The sequence below is a fragment of the Lathamus discolor genome, chromosome 1 (assembly GCF_037157495.1).
Source record: "Lathamus discolor isolate bLatDis1 chromosome 1, bLatDis1.hap1, whole genome shotgun sequence".
In the NCBI taxonomy this organism is placed as follows: domain Eukaryota; kingdom Metazoa; phylum Chordata; class Aves; order Psittaciformes; family Psittacidae; genus Lathamus; species Lathamus discolor.
In genome coordinates, this window is record NC_088884.1 from 97,653,657 (window position 1) to 97,679,487 (window position 25,831).

Sequence of the window (25,831 nt, forward strand, 5' to 3'; positions counted from 1 at the left end):
AGACCAAATTCATATAAGCTCTGATCTTCTTTATTTTGAATGAAATTTTATGTATTAGCAAAAGTTTATACAGCTGTTTTTTTCCTAATAAAATCATAGTTCATTGATTAAACTCACTGATAACTCTTTGCAAGAGGGAAATTTATGGTTCAAGGAGACACATAGGTACATTTCAACCACTGCTAAGAAGACAGAGAAGTACCTGTGGGCAAGGGACTATGACAGTTCTTACAGGGCAATAAAACACATAATGAACGTGGCTTAGGCCTGATGAATGCCAGCCATCTGAACCCTCCATCCTGGCACTTAAGAGGTGCAGGCTTCCTGGTGATTTTTCTGTGTTTATTCCCCGCTTACTATACTTTCACAATAGAATGCACAACTTGCATTGTAATACTGGGTACTGTAAAACACCTGCAAGTTATAGGAGAATTTTCTAAACTAAGAATGGCTCCAGCCTAACTAAGCCAGGATTAGAACATGTTACTGGGCCTCAGACAAATGATGCTCTGATTTGTTCAGAAAACATTCTGGTGAAGGTGTTCAAAAGGTAGAGTAAACAGAATAAATAGTAAAATCAGAACTTTCAAGTGAACTTAAGGTTTTGAGAGACCAATATACATGTTTTCAAAGGCTGTTCCAGTGGTTACGGTAACGAATGACATCTGCATTTGACTTACAGCACATGCAAAGGGTTTATGTCAGGAATCACTACCACTTAAACTAGGGTCATCTGATATTTCAAAAGGAAAGAGCCCTTCTCATGGCAGGGATTATGACAATATGAGCCAAGAGTCTAAGCTCACAGTCATGTACAAGGGCCAGACTGCTTTACACATGCTTATTAGGCAGCATGACTATGACACTCAGGGCACCAGTTGAGCTTTCTGATGGTCATTGCAGTTTCGCTGAGACAAGGCCACTTAAGTAGCTTGTATTTGTACAGCACTGAGATTTGTGCTTAAAGTACATAGTACAAATAATATATTGTAATGGTAATGACTTCCTAACTGAAATCCTAAGTCAAACACATCAGAAGTGATGACATTAAATGGGAGAATGACCAATAATACTAATAATTACAGTTATAATAGATTTAAGAGTGTTGGAAATGTACCTAGTTACTGCTGTTTCTGGAGATAATGATTTTGAGAACTGCCTATTGCCTCTGTTAATCTCACTGGTTGATCAATGTTGGCTTTATCATTCTGAACAATATAAATCAAGTAGTAATGTCAATCCACCTTTATAACAACTCCAGAGCGAGTTTGATGTGACAACTGTGTAGCTGCTTAGTTTAGCAGAAGTTATGGCAGAGAGTCCTAGAAAATTTCAAGTGTGTTTATTAATTTGATATAAAACACATGAAAGAAGCACACAGAGTTACTTCTTTGTTTCCTCCTCTCAAAATTGCAATTGGGCCAGTAACTCTTAATAGAAAGTTAATTTAGTCAAGATACTTGAGAGCCACTTGGCTCTGTTTCTAAATTCCTTCCTTTGTCCTTCACAAAGCTCTTTGAAGTGTTACCCTGTGAGGTGGATGTTGTAATGAGCCTGTTTCTAAGAGGATCAAAGTAGAAGAGCTGCCCAAAGCAGCATCAAAGATACACAACAGAGAGCCCTTTAATGAGCAAGAGGGACATGACTGTCTTTTCCCCAAAATAAAACCCTAAAACAGGATTTAGATTAAATATTTAAAATTGAAAATTATTTTATTTTGTCTGCAGCTTGCTAGCAGAAAGCAAAAACCTCAAAGAGAAGAAGAGATTTCTCCAGCTGACTCTGCTAAAATTTAATGACTGTCATCTGCTCAATGCTTCACCATCACTTAATGAAGTCCAAATACCTGTGGCCTAAGCTAAAGGTGGCAGTGGCAGCAGCTCAGGCACAGGCAGGGTAGCAGCCTTGTGCTACAGCAGATTCCTTTCCCATGGATATGAAAATAGAAAACAAACATACGGCAGGAAACTGCGGCAAATGCTGTGGAGTGAGAAGACAGCTTGGAGGGGGAACATGGGGGAAGGGTGGGAGAAGAAAAATGGAGTGGGAGGGAGGACTGGACATGTAAATTATGTGCCAGGAAATGAATTCCATATAAAGTCTCTTGCCAGAAGCTAAATCCTAGCAAATGTAAGTTGTCTTTTTTTCCTTTCTTTTGCTCTTTCCCCTGTTCCTCTGAGGGCCAGAGAGGAAGGAGCAAGGACAGGAAGAGGGGTGATTCAGTATTTACTTACTTATTGTGTGACTGAAGTGCTATATGATCCAGCTTTAACATTAGAAAGCATGTGACCCCATAAAAGTGACAAACAGGATAATATCCTGCTTTTCATTATGCATGGTTTTTTGACTTACTTTATTTGGCCATGGGGATCCTTCAGTATGTTCTAGGGCTGAAATACCAGAAGAAATGTGTTTCTGTTCAGAGTGCTTATTGTACTGTGTTCAGTAATGAAATGGGGGCTTATTTTGTTTGACTTGATAGCTATCTGTGCAAATATTGCTTCTACTTAGGTTTATGTTTGTTTAAGGAATCACCTACTGCATCTGTCAAGACTGCAGAAATGTATTCCACTGACCTGTGCTTAACTTGGGGATAAAATGAGAAGACTTGTGTTTAAGGTTAAATCGGTATGTAGGGTTGGGTTTGGTTGGTTTTGTTTTAGAATTAAGCAGAAATCATCTGGCAGAAAGTTAAAAAACCTTAGCAGCAAACTTTAGGCTGCTGACGGAAGTACACTTCTAGCTTATGGGAAATCAATATGTGATGCAGAGAGAGGAATGACTAATGAAACTGGACACAAAGTAACTGTATAGTATATGAACATTCACTGGGCATTAAGCATTAAAAGTAGACTTCTTTTTGCCTTCCCAACACACACATATATCATATATCCTAGCATGTGCAATGCCATGGACAAACCCAGTACCGGTTTCCTTGAAGAATCCTGTGGGTAAAAGCACTTTGTAAGGAACAGAGCTCTTTTCTTTTCTTTTTTCTTTTCTCTTTTCTTTTCTTTTCTTTTCTTTTCTTTTCTTTTCTTTTCTTTTCTTTTCTTTTCTTTTCTTTTCTTTTCTTTTCTTTTCTTTTCTTTTCTTTTTTCTTTTTTTTTCTTTTCTTTCTTTTCTTTTCTTTTTTTTCTTTTCTTTTTTTCTTTCTCTTTTCTTTTCTTTTTTTCTTTTCATTTTTCTTTTTTCTTTTTTCTTTTTTCTTTTTTCTTTTTTCTTTTTTCTTTTTTCTTTTTTCTTTTTTAACTGCAACACTGTAATAGTTACAGAATTTTGTACATAGAAAAATCTTGTAACTTTAAGTAATGTTAAGGAAGAGGCTGCTTTTCAGCAAAAGGGATGAGAACCCCAGAGTTTTCAGTGAAAAAGACTGGCTGGGAAACACAGCTCCCAACTTCCTTCCTATATGGGACACAAAGCACACATATCTTCCTACAGTGCTGATATCTCTGGAAATGTAAATATCTATGAATATTTGTATCATGCTGAAATCAGTAAGACTTCAGAGCTTCTAAAAACTATTGATTTCTGATCGGGACTTGGTAACCTAACAACAATCTGTGAAAATCTTTACCATTGTGACTTGGTTGACATTTTAATGGCAGATAAAACTTCTAAAACATCAATAGCACATACACTTTCTAAAGTTGCCCACTGTAGAAATAGTATATGTACATGTATGTACATGTATGACTTGTATTTCATAATCCAGATGTTGTGGATTCACTGCTATTGAATTGCTTGGAAAGATTTTGATGTTACAAGTGAAAACAGAAATTCTTAGCATCCATATGCTTCTTTCATGGTTCTGTTTCTAGTTCCTAGAATTTAAATCCCTAAAGAATACAGAATACGTAAAGAACATAGTAGTAGAAGATATTGTTTGCAACATAAACACAAGAACAAAATGAAAAATTATATTAAATGAGGTATTAAGCTTTTGCACTTGAATAATTGAAACTAATCTCCACAAAAAGCAGCAATTAAAGCTTTGATTTGGAGGACTTTGTGTGCAGAAAAGGTGCAGGCCCTACGTTGTTCCACTTTCTTTGTATGGCGTAAAATATGTTTGATTTAAAGTGATTGTCTAGAACTGTCCCATCTCAAAGTCGGTTCTACATAACATCTTAAAAAAAAAGAAGGAACATTTCTTTTAAAGAATTACAGTACTAGTTCAAGCATTTTTTGCTATACCTGTAAGTTGACTACAAATCTCGCTATTTGAAATTTGGGTATGTAATGAAAAGGATGTTTCCCTGAAAATTGTATGATTATCTAGTGTTAAGTTCTGGCAAATTGCTCTCCCAGTAATTTAATGTATTAATTTAGTTAGTATCTGAGCTATTTGTTGCAGTCTTGCTGATTTAATGCTGCTAAAATGAAGAGAGGAACATGCAGTAATAGGTGCTACATTAAGGGCTCCATAAAATCTTCCATGCAGTATAAAACCAACTTGCAACTTGCTCATGTATGTTTCTAAATGTAAGTTTTGAGCACTGTTAATCACAGCTTTCGAAAGGTTTCTCTGATAAACTAGCAGTTGCCTGGTCCTTTCTAAGTAGCAGTTTCCTGTGAGTATCATGAATGAGAAACCTTTCTCCAAAAATCCTCCTGTGCTAGGCAACATTCAAGAACAGTTCCAGTTGTCAAACTATAGCAAGGACCTACCTGGAGGATGCAGAACAGTCAAGGTACAATTTCTTATTTCCTCTGAAAAAAAAAAAGCATAACAATAATTATCACAGGCTGTAAAAATATTAGATTATGTTTGAACATCAAACATGCATACCTTTCTACAGATATCCTGTATGAGATCTTACTGTCATTACAATTATTGATAGGACATAATTTTTATAAAGTGATGAGGCACCCAATTATGATCCTTGAATAACTCTGATATAATAATGCCTTCATTGTCAAAGCCATATATGAATAATGGCAACTTAAAACCAATGCATTTTGACACTTCTGTGCTCTGTGCTACCCAGAATCATGAACCAAGATGTCTGAGTAGAGCGATCCTTGTCTAATGTCCTGTCAAATGATTTTCCAAAACTGTGTATTAAGTGAAAATCAAGATGGATGTCATATCCTTATGCAGTGATAAACATTGGTTCAGATCCCATGGCCTCGGGGACCCTCTGTAGCTGTGGTACCTGAAACAAGCTCTCTTCGTTGCTTTAGCATCCTTTTTGAACAACCAGGCAAAACTACCCCCCCCCCGCCCCGCAATACACAATAGCTTTGTAACAGGGATTCAGAAGCAAGCCATACTGGAAATACTGTGGAGCCCACTGAAATTTGCGGGATTTTTTTTGTGTGTTAGCATATTTTACCTCCCTTTGAAGCACTGAGTATCTAGCTCCTTCTATGCCTTTAAGAATAAGGAAGATTTACCAGGTAGCCCAAAAAGAATTTTAGGAGAGTAATTATCAGAAACAAAGACATCTGCCAAATGGAATTGCAATTTGGCTTCATGCTTCTGATCTAAACTGAGACTAAATACTTACGAAATTCAAATTGTTAAATAATTTGCTTGACCATGTTAAAAACATTTAACTTGTAAGTCAAAGTTCTTGACTACATAAACAGTTTACTTAGAATACAGAAATGTGCTAACTGCTACTCTTTAATTAAATTTATGAACACTGAATTTTAATATTGTTTTATCATACTTGAATTCTTGAGAGGATTAAACTCATAGCAATAGATGTTGTATTTTAAAACAAATTGTCATCAAATGGATTAAAAAGGGGTATATTCCTGCCTAGTCCTAAAACAGCTAGGTCCACAGCTGTGGATGTCAAGGTGCAGAGGGTGACTGGGCTGCCGGAACTGCACAGCTCAAGTGTCTTTCCCTGTGGCACTTCAAAGAAATAGTCCTAAAATAGATGGGCCACTGGTCTGGCCAAACAGAGCATTTCTTCCTTTCTTAACTGTAAATAAGAATAGGAAAAACAACAACAACAACAATTAATAATAATAAAAGATAAGGAAAAAAAAAATTACTTACCTATCTGTTCTTTTGTGCAAACTTGTCTTTCTCTTCTTACTGTAAAAATAACAAGAGGAATACTGAATAAATATGTTTGTGACTAACATTGATTCATAATGCAGGGTCAGAATTTAGCTCAAATGCTGCTTTTCTCTTTTCAAAAAAGCAGCAGCATTTTTTAAGGTGATTAGTAATTGCAGTGTCCTTTCACTTGACAATATGAATTATTCTTCACGTGGACAAATAAAAAGGAAAAATGCAACAGCAAAAAAGTAACACAATAGCTCTTTTGTGACCAGCACCATCTCACAAAAACATTCTTTTCTTTTCCTTCATTCATTTGCATATATATTTATTTGCAGAAGGCAAAACATGACTATATAGAACATTTAAATTACAAAAGATATGAAAGTCGGATGACTCAGTGGAAAATTCTCAGAAATAATCTTGATGAAGTGGTTTTATTCATCTCATTCTACTGTTCTTAAGGGCTGACATATGCATAAAAGGGGAACATGATCCCTTGCACATGTTCTCCATGAGGACTGAGTGTAGCACAGTCATTAACTTAAAACAAGCCTCGCTGACTCTTACTCAAAGGCATTGCTGAATCCAAGCCAAAGGAATTCAAACTGGCATTTCTCCCTCTTCTCTGATCAGTGAATAGGGTGAAAGGACAATCCTTTTTCACTACCCAAGTACTACAGGGTTCCGGTGGACCTATGTGATCTGTCAGTGTGGGAAAGGAAGTGACCTTCCTTTCTTGTGCTGCTGCAGGCTGAGGATGCTCAAAGACAGAGAGAGGGATGGATGAGAAGGGGGACAGCTGGGTCTGTGCTTCATTAGGCTCTGCTATCATGGTGAGGCCCTAACAACACCAACCACTAACACTTGAGCAAGTCCCATTTTTTTTTTTTCATCCCTCAAACAGAAAACAACATTACAATTAGATCATATACAACATGTGCTATGTATGTGTGAAAGGCACATGATTCTCTTCCTTGAGAAGTGGAAACCACAGGGTGGTCACATCAGCACCCAGAGCAGCATTAGCTGAGGGCACAGAAATGTATCTGTGAGGAAAGCAGCTCTTGATAAAGAGAAGATTGACAGCAGAGGCCCTCACAATTGTCCAGCTTTGCTCTAGTGCCCTCTCCGCTGCTTGTGAGTTTTCCAAGGGTTCTGCCTCCTATTCTTCCTTTGACCATTTTCCTCCTTTGTCAGTTCTACCATATGGTCCTAAACCTTTACAGGGAAGATCCACCTCCAGGTTGAAACAAGCCAAACATATGGAATGCTGTTTTAGAAGTCAGGGGTGCAAATCATCTTTAGATGATTAGTAACCCTGGTTACTGTGTTGTGCTCCCAGAGAAAGCCTTTTGCAGTGATCAATAAACTAACCTAACCAGCACATTTTCGGAAAAGGAAAATCCAAGCTCTACATAAAAGTTATTTCTGTAACAAAGCATGTGATTTGTTGATTCAAAACTAATTTGTCTGTTATAAAAATCATTCTGGGTCAAATCCAAGCCAAGCAGCTGATTTTTCAGAAAAGCATTATTTAGTTTTGAGTCAGTTCAACTTCTTTAGGTAGCCACTGAAGCTTCCCATACTGTCCCATGGGAAGTGGACTGGAGTATTCTCCCTTAAGCTAGCTTTCCTTGGCTGATATTATCTCTGAAATGCTTCAATATGTTCCCTCCAATTAAACCCCAAAAGTGAACTACAGAAGTAAATATAAAAAAGGTAACTGATAGGATAAATGGAGTAAGAAGAGAGCCCAGCTTACTAGAAATGATAAATATTTTATAAGAACAAAAGAATGATTATACTGGGTAGATAAAATGTTTATTTAGTGTACATTTGTGGTTTTATAGTGGTCAGTAAAAGAGATAAGAAGATACAAGAAAATCAGAAATTAATTGATGCCTCTGACATATTGTCCCAGCTTCCAGAAATGTGCCATTTCTAAGACTTCCTGATCTGCAGACTGCACCCAAAGCATTGTAATATCAGCCTTATGCTTCTTCAAATGAGTATCTCAATCTGTTTAAAGCCATCAATACTTTTGTCCTTCAGAAATTTCTGCAACAGTGAGAGCTTCAATTTAATTATGCATAGTGTGAAGAAAGGACTTCCTTGATTCATTACAAAGCTTCTATTTTAAATTGGCATTGGGTGCCTTTCAGTCATTTCATTGAGACACAGTAAATAATGATTCCCTAGCTACCATGCCAATCAAACCTGTACCATTTCTTTTTCATTCTCTTCTGTCCACGTAACCTCTCTTATTGTGGAAATGATCTGTATATGAGATCTCCTCAGTCCTCCCACATGCCACTTAAACTACAATTCCCATAAGTCTTTTGAAGCAGTTCAGGGTATGCAAAACACCACAGATGAATTTAAAACCAAAATTTCAAAATTTCTAAGCAACATGTTTGATTCTGCTCCTATGTATTCTGCATATTTTAGTTCAGTCCCACAGAGGTATGAATATAGATACGTGAACATAATAATTTTTCAGGGAATAAGAATTACAATTTCAATCAGTTTTATCGGACTTTTCCCTAACTTTTAAGGAGTTTGACCTTACACATATTTTTCTGATCCATATTGACACCAAGATTAAAGTCCAATTTGCCACAAAAGTTAAATAATCTCCATAAGAAACTCTCTGAATTAAGACCCATACGCATCATGTTCTTTTTTTTTTTCTCAGGTTAAAATATTTTTTCACCAATCTGAAAGTCAAAGTGAGTGCAGGCAGATGTGGAACAGGCTTCCTTTTGAAGCTGAATGAAGTATAAGGCAGGAAAAATAACAAGAAGTAAATCTGACTTGTGTTTAATATTCTTTTTTAATAGAATAGGTCACCTTGGTAAAACAAGGCTATGACCTGTAAGCCTAAACAAACTCAATTGGTTTTAGTGGATTTGCACTCGCTGAACAGACAGAAGAATTTATCATCTGATGTTTTCCTTCAAACAATCCTTCTCCAAATGTCATGGTGGAGACAGATACTTTCTGGAGACTTCTAACATTGCCATACTAATACTTGACAGTCATGCACACATGGTAGGGCAGAGATATTTTTTTCTCAAAAGTAAAATCACAAGCTGAAATGAAGTTGCTGAGGTCCAGTGCGGAGGCACTGGGGCTATAAGTCTTTCTCAGATAGCATTACTAAGATAACAAAAATGTGTATGCTTCTTTTCAAGCACTGCGTCTGGAGAACAAGCACAGCACGGCTGTCATCTGAACAGCCTGCTCGCCTGCTCTGCAGACGGTTTTATATTCCAAGGCATCCCCCCCCCCTCTCTCCACCAGTCATAGTCACTTGCCCCTTTTGCTCTGGAAATAAATCAATTTCATCTGCCGCAGCTCGATTTCTTTCTTCTCTCGGCCTCAGTTCCTCAGTCCCACTCTGTTTGAAAGCCTCTTTCCACTGCACCATATGGCAGCTGAGAGAAGGGCAGAGCCGTGATCTCGCTCATAACAAAGAGGCTGTGGTGTCAAAAAGCCTCATGAATGCATGAGACACATTCATGTACAGAGAAATGCCTCCAGCTCTGTCAAGGAGGACTAAAGAGGAGGCTGATAGGCCTGACATCACTTTCGAGTTGAGAAAGGCAGCAGCTCTCTCTGCAGCTCATCCCTTCCTCCACCCCCTCTTTGGTTTCACGCCAAAATCCTATTAGATCTATTAATGACATGAGACACAAAGTCAGAGTGTGTGGCAGAACAAGAAATTAAATCAGGCCACCTTATTTACACCCTATCACTGTTTCTGAGATAGAACCATACTACCAAAAGAAAAAAAAAAGAAAAGAAAAGCTTTGATAGTGTGCCTAAGAATAAATAACCAAGCCCTATCCTCCAAAAAGGGGGATTGTGCACACTCCTGTATATTGCCTACGGCAGGAGATTTGCAGCAGAACTGCAAACTGAATGCTTGCAGGGCAGCCCTGAAATACTGTTTAAAGTACACTGTAGGGTTTATTTTGCTTTCTCAACTTTCTCAAGTTTCTGTTGTTGACACAAACAAAGAACTTAGAGGTTGGGAAATTAACCAGACCTCTTATCGCATGTGCATGTTGCACTGTCTCAGAACTACACTTAACTTTTGAATATGAAAGAAGGGCAAACTGGCACTTACAAAGCTTGCATTCCTTTGCCCTCCTCTCCCTTCTGTTTCACTTCCTCTTTCTCTGTCTTGGCAATGTTTGGTATGCTTCAGGCCAGAAACGTCTACAAAATACATTCAGGACCTTTATACACAAAATTAACAAATTATACATTTATTACAAACTTTTGTCATGACTAAGGGAGAGGAAAAACCCGCACTGTTGTGCAGCAGAATACAACAGTGTGTATTTTATGAATAACTTTGTTACTGAACTTAAATGGGGAAAATGGTGTTGCTTTATTTCTGCAAAATGAAGCACTAGTTAAACCATTAAACTAGAACTGCACTGCTATTGCTGTCTGTTCCTAAGAAAGACCTCAGAAATCACAAATCTCTGTGTCCCTGGGGTTATTTAAAGAAACCAAAGGTTATTTAAAGCTCGAAATGCTTGTATCTGTGACCTTTACAAGTATTCAACAATAAGAGTCCCCTATGAAATAAATCCGTTATTTATATATGTAATATATGGTAATTCAGTAATTCAGCAATTCAGCAGTGCTATGGAAGTTTCAAGATGAACTTCTACCAACACTGTTGAATTATATCCCTACAGTCTGTTTTGAAGATTTTAATGAAGGCATGGCATACATCCTTGTATATATACTTGTATATATACATGTATCCTTATATAAAATATGTTTATAGTATCTCCCAAGTCTTCCTTCTTGGAATGCGCTTAATGTAAAGCTATTGAACAGTAATATATATGTGTGTATATATTAAAGATACTATTTATAGGTTCATCATGAGTCACAAACAACTGAAAATTAGTTAGTTTCAAAAATAAGCTACAATTAATTGAGAAATGAAAAAATAAGACTGGAAATTACTTTGATGTTGTCTTTAAAATTAATTCTGCCGTACACACGGAAAGAAGCTGTTGTAAAGCTGCTTTGGAATGCCTCTGAACCGGCTCTGGGGAGGTAAACTAGTGTTCAAGATATTTGATAGACTTAATAAAAACCCCAGTGCACTCGGGGTTTCTTCAGTTGTAACATACAGAATTTAAGCTCTCATCTGCGAGCGCGACTTGCACCGGGTCCATGCTGGGAGGGCGGGAGGGGAGCTGGGAAGGGAAGGAACAATGCAGCCATTCAGGCTCCCCCATTGAGCCCAGCCACATCTGTTTACATGGCCTGCACCCACCTCTGAAAAGGGTGGTCCTCCCACCTCCATTTCATCTCGCATGGCCCTGAATGGGGAGCTGTCTGAAAGCTTTTCTGCTGGAAATCTGCAGTTTCAAATTTATTTTATGAGACCAGAGCTGAAAGACAGGCTAACAATAACATTTGCACATTTCTGTAGTCTGGTTTGGATTTTATTGTAATCTGAGAACAACTGTAAAATTGTCCAAAACTACCCAGTTTCAAAATAAGTCTAGCACACAGGATATTCACACTGAACTTGTGGGCTGAATTTTGCATTTAGTCTTTTAGTTACATAGGTTTTTAAGGAGTTTTCCTGTAAAAATAATTTTATGGCTCAAATGTTTTTGAAACAACATTGACAGTGCTCAGAGAAGATCTAGAAGATAAATTTTACACAAAACCATTTTTGCCTTACATGCAGCCATGTTTAGAATCCACACCTTTACATTCTGCACTTCACTAAATACTTCATGTAGAAATACTGTGACTCCAATAAATTTCAATCTGTTTAGATAGCCGTTCTACAAATTTCAGACTGAACATTGCTTTGCACAGCAGATACTTTAAAGAACCAACATATTTAAGGGATTTTAAAATAGCTGAAGACCAACAAGCTGACTCCATGTTCTAATTTGAATTGAAATTTCAGCTGATAGTAAAATGGTGTGTGTCCTTCAGAGAATCAGAGGAAGCCCATGTTAACCTCGGAAAGCACGAGATGCTCAAAGCCCCTCAGGTCTATGGTTGGCGACTCTCAGTGTACCAGTTTTACACAGAAATGTATATGAACAAAAAGCAGACTTTGTGAATTCAATGTCAGCATGATTTGTCCCCATTGATTAACTGCATTCAATGAACTTACAGAAGTTTTGCCTGAATAAGATATGCAGGCTCATATGTCTGCCAAAGCCATCACAGTAATTGTACCGTAAAACTGCTAAGTCTGCAAGTGTGCTGAAATTTGTGTTGTAGCTGACGTGGTGGTATCACAATACATTGTACGTATAATACAGAGAAGATCTTGCAAGTTTCAAATGAGATTACAAAGAGATGTTGTTAAAGAAAAACAAGATGATCTGCTACTTACGAGGTATTAAATGACAGAAAATGAGATAGACAGAATATTAAAACCTGAAAGAGTCTCAGGAGCAGATTACTGACATATGAACTCTTAGGTGAATTACTGTGAACTTGTGTAGTGGTTGGTGATGGGGTAGTGCTGGGCAGACTTTAATGAGCATGTAGTTCAGTTGGCATATCTCCTGCTTCCAGGTGCCAAACTGCATGCAAGACTAGCTTACACTATGTTATTTATTCTCCTGATGTTATTCTTCTAGAGTCATTAGTTATCTTGATTAAGGTAAGATCCTGCAAGTGAGAGGATCTGAGTAAACCTTTGCCTATTGAGCATTGAACTTGCTCTGTGATGGCTGTCACTGAGCCATCAAAACAGTGTTTTGAACTTCTCTTCCATTAAGATATATAACCTAATGATTTCTTTATGCACAAAACAATAATTTATGGAAAGGTCCTGGCAGAACCAAGAACTGTTAAGTTGAGCATTCTCTTCTCTATTTTTGTTTGATATAAATATAAATATAAATGGAATTGCCTAAATATAAATGGACAAAGGAGAGAGAAATCCCATTTCTTCTTCTTCATATTCCTATAGGGTACAAGAAAAGAGTAGCTCCTTTACTCTAGAGAATGCACTATAGTCAGGTAAGGAGAGACTGTCAAAGAGCCCTAGGATTGCAGAGATTTGCCAGACTATGCCATTTCAAGCTAATGTTTGTCTGCTCCATAATCTGCAACCACATCACCTACACCATAGGAAGTAAAGAAAGAGGGTGATGAACAGCACCAAGCTGTAAACTGAATCCTATTACTTTGTGACTTAATACAGTCAATATAGATCTACATCCCAAATTTATCCTTCACATGTACCATTGTACCCAAACATCACAGCACAGCTGATGAATATATACTATTATCTGAGATGCATCATTCCAGGAGAAGAGCATGTATTTGGTCAAACAAAAAAAAACATACCGAGTGAAATCACAGGCAATATGAACCTAATCTGAGTATAACCTAGGAGCATTACAGTTTTACCACAATGATATCCTTGAGGGTAACCTTCTCCCTGTTCGAGTTTGAAAAAGCTTCACCAGTGACATCAGTGGGGCCAACATATTACCTTGAAGGGTCAAGATTTACAAAATAAACTGATATGATATTAGGAAAATGCCTGAACATACAAGAAAATAAATATTTTAGCATCTGAAGTATAAATCATGCACTGTACTGCAGCTGCCTGAAAGAAAAAAAAAAAAGGCTAGAAAAGGCAAGTAACTGAGCAAAAGGAGAAAAGTAGAGTTTTATGAAAGCTGCAGCATAAAAACAGGTCATTAAGCTTAACTATTTTTTTCCCCTCTTCTGCATTTATCTTGCATAGAGGATAAAATGTTACTTCTACTGAAGAAAAGAGAGTAATTTAAGTCTATAGCTGAAAGTTAGCAGAGTATGACCAGCTGAAAATTCAAGTTAGACATATATTTTTTGAATTAAAGAATTGCCACACAAGAATAAATGGTACAGTATTCTGGATTATAGTTATACATAGTCTTCAGTGACCCCTCCCACTTTAGTTTGTTTTGTTTTGGTTTTTTTTTACTATATTCAATAGTGTTTATTTGAATGTAGATCAATACAATCAATGGATTTGGTTACTGATTTTCATGATGTTGAAACATAGCTTATAGCCCTCATGACAAGGATTAAAGCCCTTTATCTATCTACAAAGCAAGCACTACAAATACAGGGGAAAAGATAACTCCTCAAAACATTTTACCCCACATTTCCTCATATGGTGACTTAAAAATTTGTCTTTAGTGTGTAGTCTACTAAGATTTCCTAAAGGATTTTCACTTATTAGCAGTCATGATCATATTTTGATGGTATTTGAATGTGTTCCCCTAAGAAAATAATATGACCAGAAGCAAACTTTAGAAACATCTCTGGCAGAACACTCTCTATACTGAAATGAAAAATCAGATCCCCCCTACATGTTCACAGATTTATGGTTTACTTCTATGAAATGAACACAAACATCATGATGTCTCTTGAAAGGACCTAAAAATAAACTGAAACTTTTCAAAGGGAAGATTTAAATTTAAACCAGATGAATGTTTTTCTTTTCATCAACAAAGAAATATTCACACAGCCCCAGCATACAATTCTTCTCACAGAGATAGCGCTACTAGATAGTGACGACTTTTACCATGCTGCCTGTTGTAGATAAAGACCCTTTAAGCTGTGGCTGGCTGGATGCTTATGTTCCTTACTTGAACATTTGAACCTGTTGCTTGAAGGGGAGGGGACAGAGAAGGAAGGTGAAAGACTATATAGCATTGCTAATCCCTTGAGCCATCTGGTGACTTGAGGCCATGCTTTAGATTATGCTTATATTGAAAACCTATTCCTTTCATTCAGTTCCCTTCCCTGTGCCAATTTGTCATTAGCTTTTCTGCTGTGTTAGGATTTCTTGCAGTTAATCATGGTGAGAATCAATTGTCTTTTCATGCCACAGTAAATATTCACACTGGAAAGAGATTTTTACTAATTTCTTCCTCCCTTGCAGTGATTTGTAAAAGTTGTTGATACATTTTCACCAAACTGTGCTGAAAACAAGGATAAGCTTTAGAAAAGAAGAAAATAACTAATTCCACTAGTATTTCTGTTTAATCTGGAATAGTTTTGCCAAATGACAGATACACTGACATGCCCATATTATGCAGGGTCTGAAACAACTGTACCTGGATACCACCTTATAATCCAGCTACCAGAGGTAGCATTTGCATGTTTATTTCTCTAAGAACCAATCTGAATCTACACTTGTAAGCCTCTCAAACCTGCTAAATTTGCACCTATACCAATATATAGCATATTTCATATTAAGCCTGTCCAAAAGGCTGATGACTTTTTAGAGTGTAAATGAATTTTTGATCTATTGATAAGTGCAGTTCTCTATGAAGCCAAATCAATCATGTCTCTGCCATGAAGCAGATGTGAAATTTCACAGCTATTCAACTTTGTTAGCTTTCCTACACACTTGACAAAATTACTCTTCAGTACTTTGCAGTTAACTTTCAATAATGTGCAGCCTTTGCCACTGTTTCTCATTCTGCACAAAAGATTATTTTTTATATTGGGTTCCCTGAGGTACCTGCAAAGCAATTCTGTCATAAATGTGCTGGTTCTGTGCACTTTAAATGAAATCATGTTCTGCTGCATGCTCTTTCCATATATTAATTAATTCTTTGCATTCCTCTTCTGGCTAGATGGCAGATCTGATTTGTGAACCTTTCTTTCCCAGATAACCTTCTTTTTTAAAAAAAACCCACCCTGTCCTTTTCACGGTTAGATCTATTTTTTTGAATAGCAAAATGAGAAAAGAAAGTCTTAAATCATAGAAAAGGTAGGAAAAAGCATACCAAAACATCTGAGAAATTAGCAGACTCTAAAAGACCTCTGAAAGCTGGGAGCCTAAGTAATCTTTAAAAAGTGAGCCAAGGAAGTCAATAGCTGTTTGGGAAGGATACTCCAGTTTTTATGTATTTATTGGGGCTGACCCTGGTAGGGAGCTAAGTTCCACACAGGTGCTCACTCAATCCCCTGTGGTGGGGTAAGGGAGAGGACTGAGAAGGGCAAAAGAGAAGAAACTCATGGGTTTAAATAAAGGCAGTTCAGCAGAGAAAGCAACTAAAAAAAAAAAGAAAAATTCATTCAGGACTTCCCATTGGCAGGCAGGTGTTTAGTTATTTTCATTATAGATAACAGTTACTTAGGAAGACAGACTCCAAAACTCCAAACATCCCCCCTTCCTTCCTTTTCCCCCAGCTTTTCTTGCTGAGCACAACATCATATGGGGTGGGATTTCCCTTGGGTCAGTTGGTGTCAGCTGTCCCAGCCGTGTTCCCTCCCAGCTCCTTGTGCCCTCACAGCCTACTTGCTGGTGGGGCAGAGTGAGAAGCAGTAAAGGCCCTGATGCTCTGGAAGTAGTGCTCAACAACAGCTAAAACATCACGGTGTTATCAAAACAGCTTTCATTGGAAATCCAAACCATAATACTGGAAGAGCTTCTATGAAGGAAACAAGCCCTATACCAGCCAAAATCAGTGCACCATTGTTTATGAACCTCATTCACATACAGCCTGGTTAGAAAGGTGAAGTTGCACAGCTCTGACCGTCCATCCCACATGTGTAATACAGAGACTCTAGTTTAAGGTTCTGGCTCAATCTTTCAGGTCTGAGACAACCAGTGAAACAAATTTCATCTTATGAGACACAAAGGTTCACCCTTCTGGCATGAAATAGAAAACAAAGGATAAGTGGTATGCTTAAAAACTAAAAATAACCAGTTAAATATACAAACCATTACTGACTGAGAACATCCCACTACTTGGCCCACCACAGTGCATTGTATCTTATTAGTTGGAAGTAAGAGCCTGAAATAAAACCACTTTGTGCTTGTTGCTATTTATTAATGCAAAAACCTGCACACTAGAAAATATTATTAAACAGTTTGTACAGCAATACCTCCAAGAGACACTAATAAAGATAGCACTTTGTTGTGGCAAAGGCTGTAGGAGCATGCAGTTAGACACAGACGAGATCAACAAAGTTTTTGGGCTCTGCGGTACAAATTGGACTTAGTAAACCTGAATTACAAATTAGGATTCAATATTATTATGTCTGACCCACTCAACCAGGGTGCTGTTGTACACCCAGTTGTAGTATTTATTAAGATTTGTTCCAGTTTCTACTCTAATTAGTACAAAACTGAAATCCCACTGAACTAGGGTGTAACAAGTCAGAGCTGAAGAACAGGATGGCCACTGGAACAAATAACTATATTTCTCTAACTTATCTGGCATGGCTATGCTGTGTTGAAAATTGCCTTTACATCATAAAGTGTAAGATCCTTTGATCATCTATAGTCAACTGTAAAAGTGAAATAAATTCCTGAAAATGTGGAGGAGAAGAAATTTCCAGCATCAGTATTTCCAGAATGCAAGACTAAAATTTTATTGAACAGTTATAGCTTAAGATTATTGGATAACAAAAAAGTATAAGAAATAAAACATGCTCACTTTATAAAGCATAAATGAGCCACTAATTGACAGGAGCTGAAAAAACTTTCTCTTGTTGGCTGGTTATTCGGCTGTAGATTCTGCTGCTCTGTCCTCTGAAGCATCTGGTACCGGCCATTACCAGAGATCAAATAGAGGACCAGATGGTCTGTTGGTTTCACTCATTACAATGGTATGACCGCTGAAATGTAAAAGCTCTTCACAGAACCAGAAGGAGAGCATTTAACTCTGAATGCCTGATCTCTCTAAAAAAAAAAAAAAAAAAAAAAAAGACTCGTCATACCTCTGTGAATGCAAGAGAATAGGAACCCAATGTACCTCAGTGACACTTTGGTGTGGAAGAAGTCAAATTACTTGGGAACTTTTCCCACTGAAGAGGAGCTGGCCTTATAGCAGTCTTAGTGGCTTCAGGCTTATATTATCACAAAATACTATACTGAGGATGATTTGGGAAGCTAAAGCTGAAGCAGAAAATAGGCGGTGTAGCCTGGCAGGACATTATTATATCAACCCTTTAGGGCTGTGGTGAATTCCTGTGTCCTAAGTCAAGGTGTCTGTAATTTAAAAGCACTGCATATGATCCCGTGCATTTGCTTCATACCAGAGGTCTAAAGGACTAGTAGAGGTTACATATTTGAAGAAGTCATACCCAAGAGGGGGAAAAAAATCACATCTTAGAGATAGGGAGTATGGGGAGCCTCAAAAGAGCTGAATATGTGGTACTGTTTCCTGTGTGTTGGCTTCCAGAGTCTCTGATGTTGTAGGTATGTGGGCTCATCATTTTAATTTTCCTTCCTGAAAGTATAATCACAATAAAAAATATGTACTTGATAGAAGCAGGATTGCTAAAATAAAGTAAACCAGCCTCATATCTGGGCTTGCTTTGTGATAATGAGCTTCTAGAACAGCATCTCCTCTTCTCCTAATGTCTCCATAAAGGTGGTTCTCAAAGAGACTGGCTCTGGAGGCTTCACTTGCCTTAGCAGCAGTGGACAATGACCACTCTGGCTTCTGCATGTTGGAGTTGAAACATATTTATTTTCTGAGGTTTCTCATTTTCCTTTTTTAACCTCCTTTTTTTTTTTTTTTTTAACTTCCTTTTTTAACCATCTCTTTTTAACCTCTATCTAAGAATTATTTGTGTTTTGGTTACTAATTTCTAAATTCAAATACCAAAAGTTTTAAATGTTTAAAAACAGAAGTTTGTTGAGGTCCATTTCAAGTTATTATGTAGCCAGAGAATATGTACCTGGAAAGATGCTTAGGGAAGAAAAAGAATTGTAGGCTTTTCTTCCTTGAATTCAGGAACAGGACATGTGTTTTCCTTATCACAGCGATTCATAGTGGAGAGTTACTGTCTCATGCTATAAACCTTCGATATGCCAAACATGCATAACTGGCTTGCCTCTTAACACTTTCTTCAGAGAGACAACATGTTGCCACCCTTGTCTTCCCTTATTCCTCTCTCCTTACTAACCCTAAACCCTCTGAGACCATTTTGTGTGCAAAACCAAACTCTGAAAGCTACAGCATTGACTTACAGTGTAACTTGCACTGAGAGCTCCAAAGATAACATCTTGTCTGTCTTGAGTCTTTTAGAAAGAGCTATATTCTAAAAATAGTATTGAAAAACATTGATTCTTACTAAAGAAAAGCAAATTACAAAATCACATCCTATCAACATAAGCAAAGGGAAATACAGTCTTGCATATGACATCAGTACTGATACTCCTAATTCAAAATAATCAAAACTGTGTAGAAAATAGTCTTCAGTAGCTGCTTTATTTTCTTTTTCAAAATATTCCTGTGCAAGACAGGGTTTTCAGAACAGGAATGATGTTATTTAAATGGGAGGCAATGAGGACAGAGCTGTAAGGCTTGCCAACCCTCTTGGAAAGTTGTAGTGATCCTGTGACAGGGTTGGAGCCGAATGTACTATGATGCATCCCATTTTCTTCAGGCAACAGAGGATGTTCATTTTTCCATTTCTCCTCAATTCGTACAAGGACACTGGAGATTCACACTCAAATCCCATCACTCCATTAATATGAGTTTAGGCGCCTAGTTTTCCACATGACCCAAGAAAAGCCTTAATCAAAAACACAGCAAAGAGGATTTGTTCTGGGATTTTGTCCTGTGGCTTCCCCTTCCCTTGTTTGTTCATTTATTAGATAGATCACATTTTCGATATAATCAGGACTGACTTGTGGAGTTCAAGCTTGAGCAAAGTGATAGAAACAGTGAAATATGAAAAAATAGACCTTAAAAATAGCTAGTACCTTGGATGGTAATGTTATCAAACTGCCTTGTACCGAATACCTTCTCACTGCATCATGTTTAATTTTTGGAAAGGATGAAAAGAGGAGAGACTGAGTCTAAAAAAAGGTTACCTAAGGAAAAATCTTTAGAAAAATCTCTACTTGCATAATGGTGGGAAGGCAGAAGTCTATTTTAGAAATCTAAATAATACATAAATAAATTAATAAAGGCAGATACAGATTTTCCAATACATGAAAAATAAATCCCAAGAACTTAAACTGGGATTGACAAGGAATTCAAATGTAGTGTCATATTCCTTATATGGAAAAATGAACCAGCAAAAAGAAAGAAAAGGGAAATCAGATAACATCTGCTTTTCCAGGTAGCATTGAAAAGGAGACATGATTCTGCTTTTCATCACAGTTTTCCATTTGTGGCTGAGTGCCAATCTACTAACAAATAACAAGTGGTCTGAGTGCCAATCTATTTAGTCTATTTCAGTGATCCTAGTTTTCACATTATATAAATAATGGGGAAACTGCATGAAGTTCTGTACTTCACATTCCACATCAGCTCCTAAGGCTCCTTCTTCAGGAACTTAGAAAGCCTGACAGAAGACATACAAGGATACTTTGTGCCTACCCAGTTACTCAGAGACGGAATTTTAAGAAGGAAAATGAGCTGTGGAGACAACTCCTTCACCTCTTCAAATTAAGGAATTTTACTTTCCCACCCACCAAATAACAAAAGGGAGTATCTATCCCAAAGTCACTGTTTTGCTCTACTGCAAAGCCATAGTGTTAATATATCATCTGAGAAATAACATTACCAGCATGGGAGTTCAAAGACTGAAAGGTGTTTATATTCCAACAAGATTTGTTTATTTTCACTAAGAAAATTAGTTCCATTGTATGTATTGTAACATTTGCCACATTATTCTAAGTATTATTTTCTGGTGTAGTCATGATTCCTTAATTAAGACATGATCAAAAACCACTGGTTATTCACTCACATTCTTTGTGTATTCCTACTAACCTGTGTTTTGTGAGGCTTTTCTGTCTGTGCAGGAAAAACAATCACCCAAGATGTCTCACAGAGCAACCACAGAAAATATTTTCACTGCCAAATTTATCTGTCAGTGCTCACTAGGTTAAATAACAAAGAAAAACAAATCCCTACCCTTAACCAGTCCCTCTCCGTACAAAGTATACGCTTCAAAAATGGCACATCAGATGCACAGTTGCTATTATTTGTATTCAGATCCAAGTGCATAAAGTCTCGTGCAGAACCTGTATGTTTAATGTGCCCAGTTTTCCACGTGACCTAACATAAGTATTAAAGGAGAGCAGCTGTATAAAGAAATCCTAGGATCTTTCACTCAGTTTCCCTTCCACCTGTCTGTACACTTCTGGAAAATGCCATGTTACTGGGACTGTGACTTTCAGAGGCAGTCAGTCAGATAATTTTGTGAAATCCAGGGTTATAAGAGAAAAGAGAGGAAACTGAAGTTAAAAAAACATAGCTGGTACTTATACCATCACACTGCTTCACACGGAGTTCTCCCAGTCAGTCAGGGTAATGCATTCAGAAGGCAGGAGGGAGTCGTACATAGAATTCTTTTTAAAAAAGACTTCTTTTTCAATTATTAAAATAGCGCTATCATACAGAATGTCTATAGGGAATTGCATAATTTTATGCTTTTTCTTTGGTGATTGGGGACCAAATCATAAAATATAAATGTGTTTTATTTCTTGCGAGTGCCTTCTAAAGGACCCTTGTATTTCACATCTATTTCATTCTGCAATCTTTTCTCTCTGTTTTTGTCTATGCTGGTAGGGCTTCTGGGGTGGGGTGGGGGGGGAGGAAATAATACCTTAATTATTTAGGGAGGCTTTTCTGATATCCATTTCCTCAGAACGGTGCCGAATGTGTTATTAGTGGGGAATCTCTCCTTTTTGAGTTCTCACAAGAAGATTCATAGGTAAGAAGCAACAATTCTGTTACCTGCCTTGATTCTGAGGGTCACAACAGAGTTTTATAAAACTGTATGTAATTTTCAGTTAAACTTCCTAATGGGATACATCTGCAGGCTGCAGTATTTTCTACACAACCTTTCAGAAACAGGAAATTTGTAAAATATTACATAAGAAAAGTGTTCCTACTTTTCTTAAACAATTTTAAGATTTATACAGTAGAAACAATATGATTTTGTAGATTTCTCTGCCTAAAATACTGTTTCAACTTTCATCCATCTATAGCAATTCTTCCGGATTTGGGCAAAAGCTAGTAGGCTGAGATCATAAAGTTACTAATACTCTGACATCACTTAGCAACTAAAGCTCCCTTTTCAAAAGGGATCTGTGACATGCCTGGAGTATAGCATAAACTTGGATAATTGACACTGGGGCCAAAGCATCTGGGTTAGCTTAGCAGCAGATGTTCACAGACACTTTCTAAAGCCATCCTCGTGCTTCTGTGCTCTGCTGTTGCACTCCTGAGGGTATGCCACTAAATTTCTGAGGACATCTCCTGCATGTTGTAAAGCTCAGCTGCTCTCTGGTTAGTCCCTAAGCTATCCTTCTGGGGCTGCGGCAGGGAAGGGAGGATTTGCAGGAAGTGACTAGAGGATTATTAATACTTGCTATTTCAACATGCCTCAGCGCTGCTGTGGGAGAAAGCACAAACAGGAGTGGAATCAAGGCAAGCTTGTCAGACCTGACAATATTATTATTTGTTGCTGACATGTACCTTGGTGTATGAGTGGGAATGTGGAAAGCAAGACAGATTAAAAAAAGAGCCTGTTAATACTGTAGTGAGTATGTATCCCTACGGATTTTTATCTTATTGAAAGTCAAAGCACTTTGGCTGCCTAATCCTCTGAGGCAATGTCACCAATTACACTAAATTTCTCTAAAATTTAGAGAGGGTAGAAGCACTATTTATTCATTTGAGAAAATATAGCTGACAGGGCAGTAGAATGCTAAAAATGAGGTGCCAGAGCTAATTGCCTTCAGAGTTTTGGTTCAAGCCAGAAGTGGGGACAAGTGTGTTTCCTTCTTACCCATCTTTTTTATCTATGGATATCTCATTGTAGTAATTTTGTATCTATCTCACTTGTGACAATCTCAGAGATATAACAAGAGCAGGGAATTGAATCTACTCATATTGTAAAATTCCACATCTGCTGACAGCTTGTTTCTTCCTCAGTCTCTGTGTTATCACTATTCAGGGGACCATCAAGTCAAAGATGCTCATACAGTAAAAATGCAACTTCTGTAATGTGTCAGTCATGAAACTATCTCAGAGGGAAAGCACAATTAAAAAACTAGAAATGCTTTAAAAGACAGCAACATTAAACAGAGATGACACCCAAAAGAATAAGGCGCAGAGCTACTGTGATTATTGACAAGGAAAACCATACCACAGCTTATGGGGGATGCTGCAGAAATGTGTGGTTTATAAAAACAAACAGATTTCTCCTGAAAGTCACCAACCATTAGGCCCGGCTATGTGAGCATGTCAGCTTACGAATGAACACAGATGCCACAGATTATGAAAGCGTCCAGCCAGCCATGAGCCTGTCTGCATGTAAAGCTATGGGCAGTGCCTGTAAGACATCATGTGCTACCAAAAGCAGTCGAGATAATTAAAAAAGAAAAAGATGAAAACTCAAAAAAAGGTCTCAATTAAGGCAGTGTATTCTTATTCAAAGGGATTTAGTTATAGCTTGACGCACAGGTCCTCCACGTGATGGGACAGATACGTTTTGACAGCACAGTATTCAAAGAAAAAATAAAATATGCAGCCACATACAAGTTACTTGCTAGACTGCACATTTCTATATGCACAGCAAGGACAAGGAGAACCCCCTTGGGTGACTGTATAATGTAACTTTGCAAGTCCATAGCTGGATTCATTACTTTGCACAGTATTCAGCAAAAATGAAATAGCCTCTGTCAGCACTGAAGACAGTGTGAGTTCATAACAAACTTACTTCAGAACAATATGTTTGTTGTGAGACTGTTGAGCCTACTAACTCTGCTATGTCTGAAATAATGTCTCTGCAGGTGAACATGGCATCAAGGCTAAAAGCTCAGAAAAGCTGGACCTACATATTTGGAGTGTTTTGGACATGTTCACAGGAGAAACCTGGATATCGACTACTCGTGATTCTCAATTATGGGGGGAAACTGCTATCCTCAGCAACTAAGTAACTATATTTCCCCAAGCTGGAAAAAAATTGTATAGAAAATCTCCAAGTTCCTTAAGAATTAATGTTGGATTTAATACTGAGTGGAGATCTTTAGATAAGATCTAAAGCATTCATTTGCACCATGTGAAAGGGAAAAAAGAGAGCATCTGCTTGTGAATGAATCACTATTTGAAGATAGGAAACGGGTTAAATATTCAGTTTTTACAACTGATGAAACACTTTTCTGTCACAAATCCTACAGGGATCTGTTCTGACACCCACAGTGTTCAATATTGTCCTAAACCACAGAAAGAAAAACCCAACCAAAATCAGCTAGCAATGACAAGATAAAGTTTAGGAATAATATAAAACTGTTCAAGGCAGTCAATCTAAAAGTGAGCTGTAAGACAGTCTTATGATTTTAAGCAGCTAGATAATAAAATACATATATCAATAATATAAAAACCCCAAACACAAAACACACACACACCAAATACATATCAACTCATAAACATATCAAATATGCAATTTGCCTGATGAGTTAACTCCTGGACAGGTGTGTTATAAAAATTTCATCTTGGCCATGGTCTGATTTAATTATTTTATTACAGTTGATTAATACAGAGAGGCAATAAGCAAGCAGCACTGGGTGCGCAGGGGAGTCTCCGCTGCACCAATGACGCACACCGGGGTCTTTGGGGTCCAGTCTCTTATACTTCTTGGTCCTGGGTCTCAGCCAATCCCTTCTTCTTCTGTACCCTGATGCCGACTTGGCCCCTTTTCATTGTTCTTTTCTTGTTACTGAGGTCTGCTTTTTGGTGAAGAATTTCTTGGTAATGTATTAACAGAACACTCCATTCCTTACCCAATCCCTTCCTTAAAGCACTCAAGCAGTAAAACAAAGCCATTAAGCACCCTTATTATTTTAACAGTCAAAAATGATAAAGAGGAGACCAGTCTATTCCCTTGTTTCTTCTTTCCCTTCATTACATTGACAGCAACATTTATTATAATCAAAGTCTTTTTTATACACTCCTCACATGGTACACCTAAGTTCTTGACACGAATCATTCTCGTATTCTTTACAGGTGTACCAGAGACGGAGGAACCACCTTCCTGCTCTGTCTGTATAGCTTCTGAAAGCACCCAATACTGGCTATTGTCAGCGGCAGAAAACTAGTACAGGATGGTTCAAGACAAAAAATAAAAGGTGATTCGTATGGTGGGTGCTTTAGAGAAAGCAGTAAGCTTCCTTACAAGTTTCTTTTTTAGCCTTCTATAATATGCAGTTTAAAGCAGAGTCTGACTGAAGAAAGGACTGTCAAAATCAACATTCTTATCTCTTCCAAGTGGACACAACATCACTTGATAGTTGTCTTGCTGTCACAGTTGGTCCTTCACCAGGGTTTGAATCATCTTATGTTCTGGTACTCAGCTGTCATCACTCCACTTAAATGTGCCTACCTTTCAGTGCTGCTGATCCAGATTACACATTACACTGGCACAGCACTTTGAGGTCCGGTAGAGTATCCAGCGTGATGTAAGAAAACATTTAATAAATGCATCTACAATGAACTTAGTTGTGCCAAAGATGATGATTTCAGATTCTGCTATTCAGCCCATTCTATTCAGCTATGAAGGAAGTATTAGCTGTTTAAATTTTTTCTGTATTGCTATGGTAACCCTCATTCTCCAGCAGCCTCTTACAACAGGATACAGAAATGCATTCACACTTTTCAGGCAAGCTGAATACCACTCCTGAGAACTGGAGATCTACTCCCCCTAAGGAAATGCACACCTAACTACCGTTACATTTGGATCATGAGCACATACCAGTTTACTCCGCAAAGTTTATTTAGCTCATTACCTTGCCTGTTGTTCAAGTCC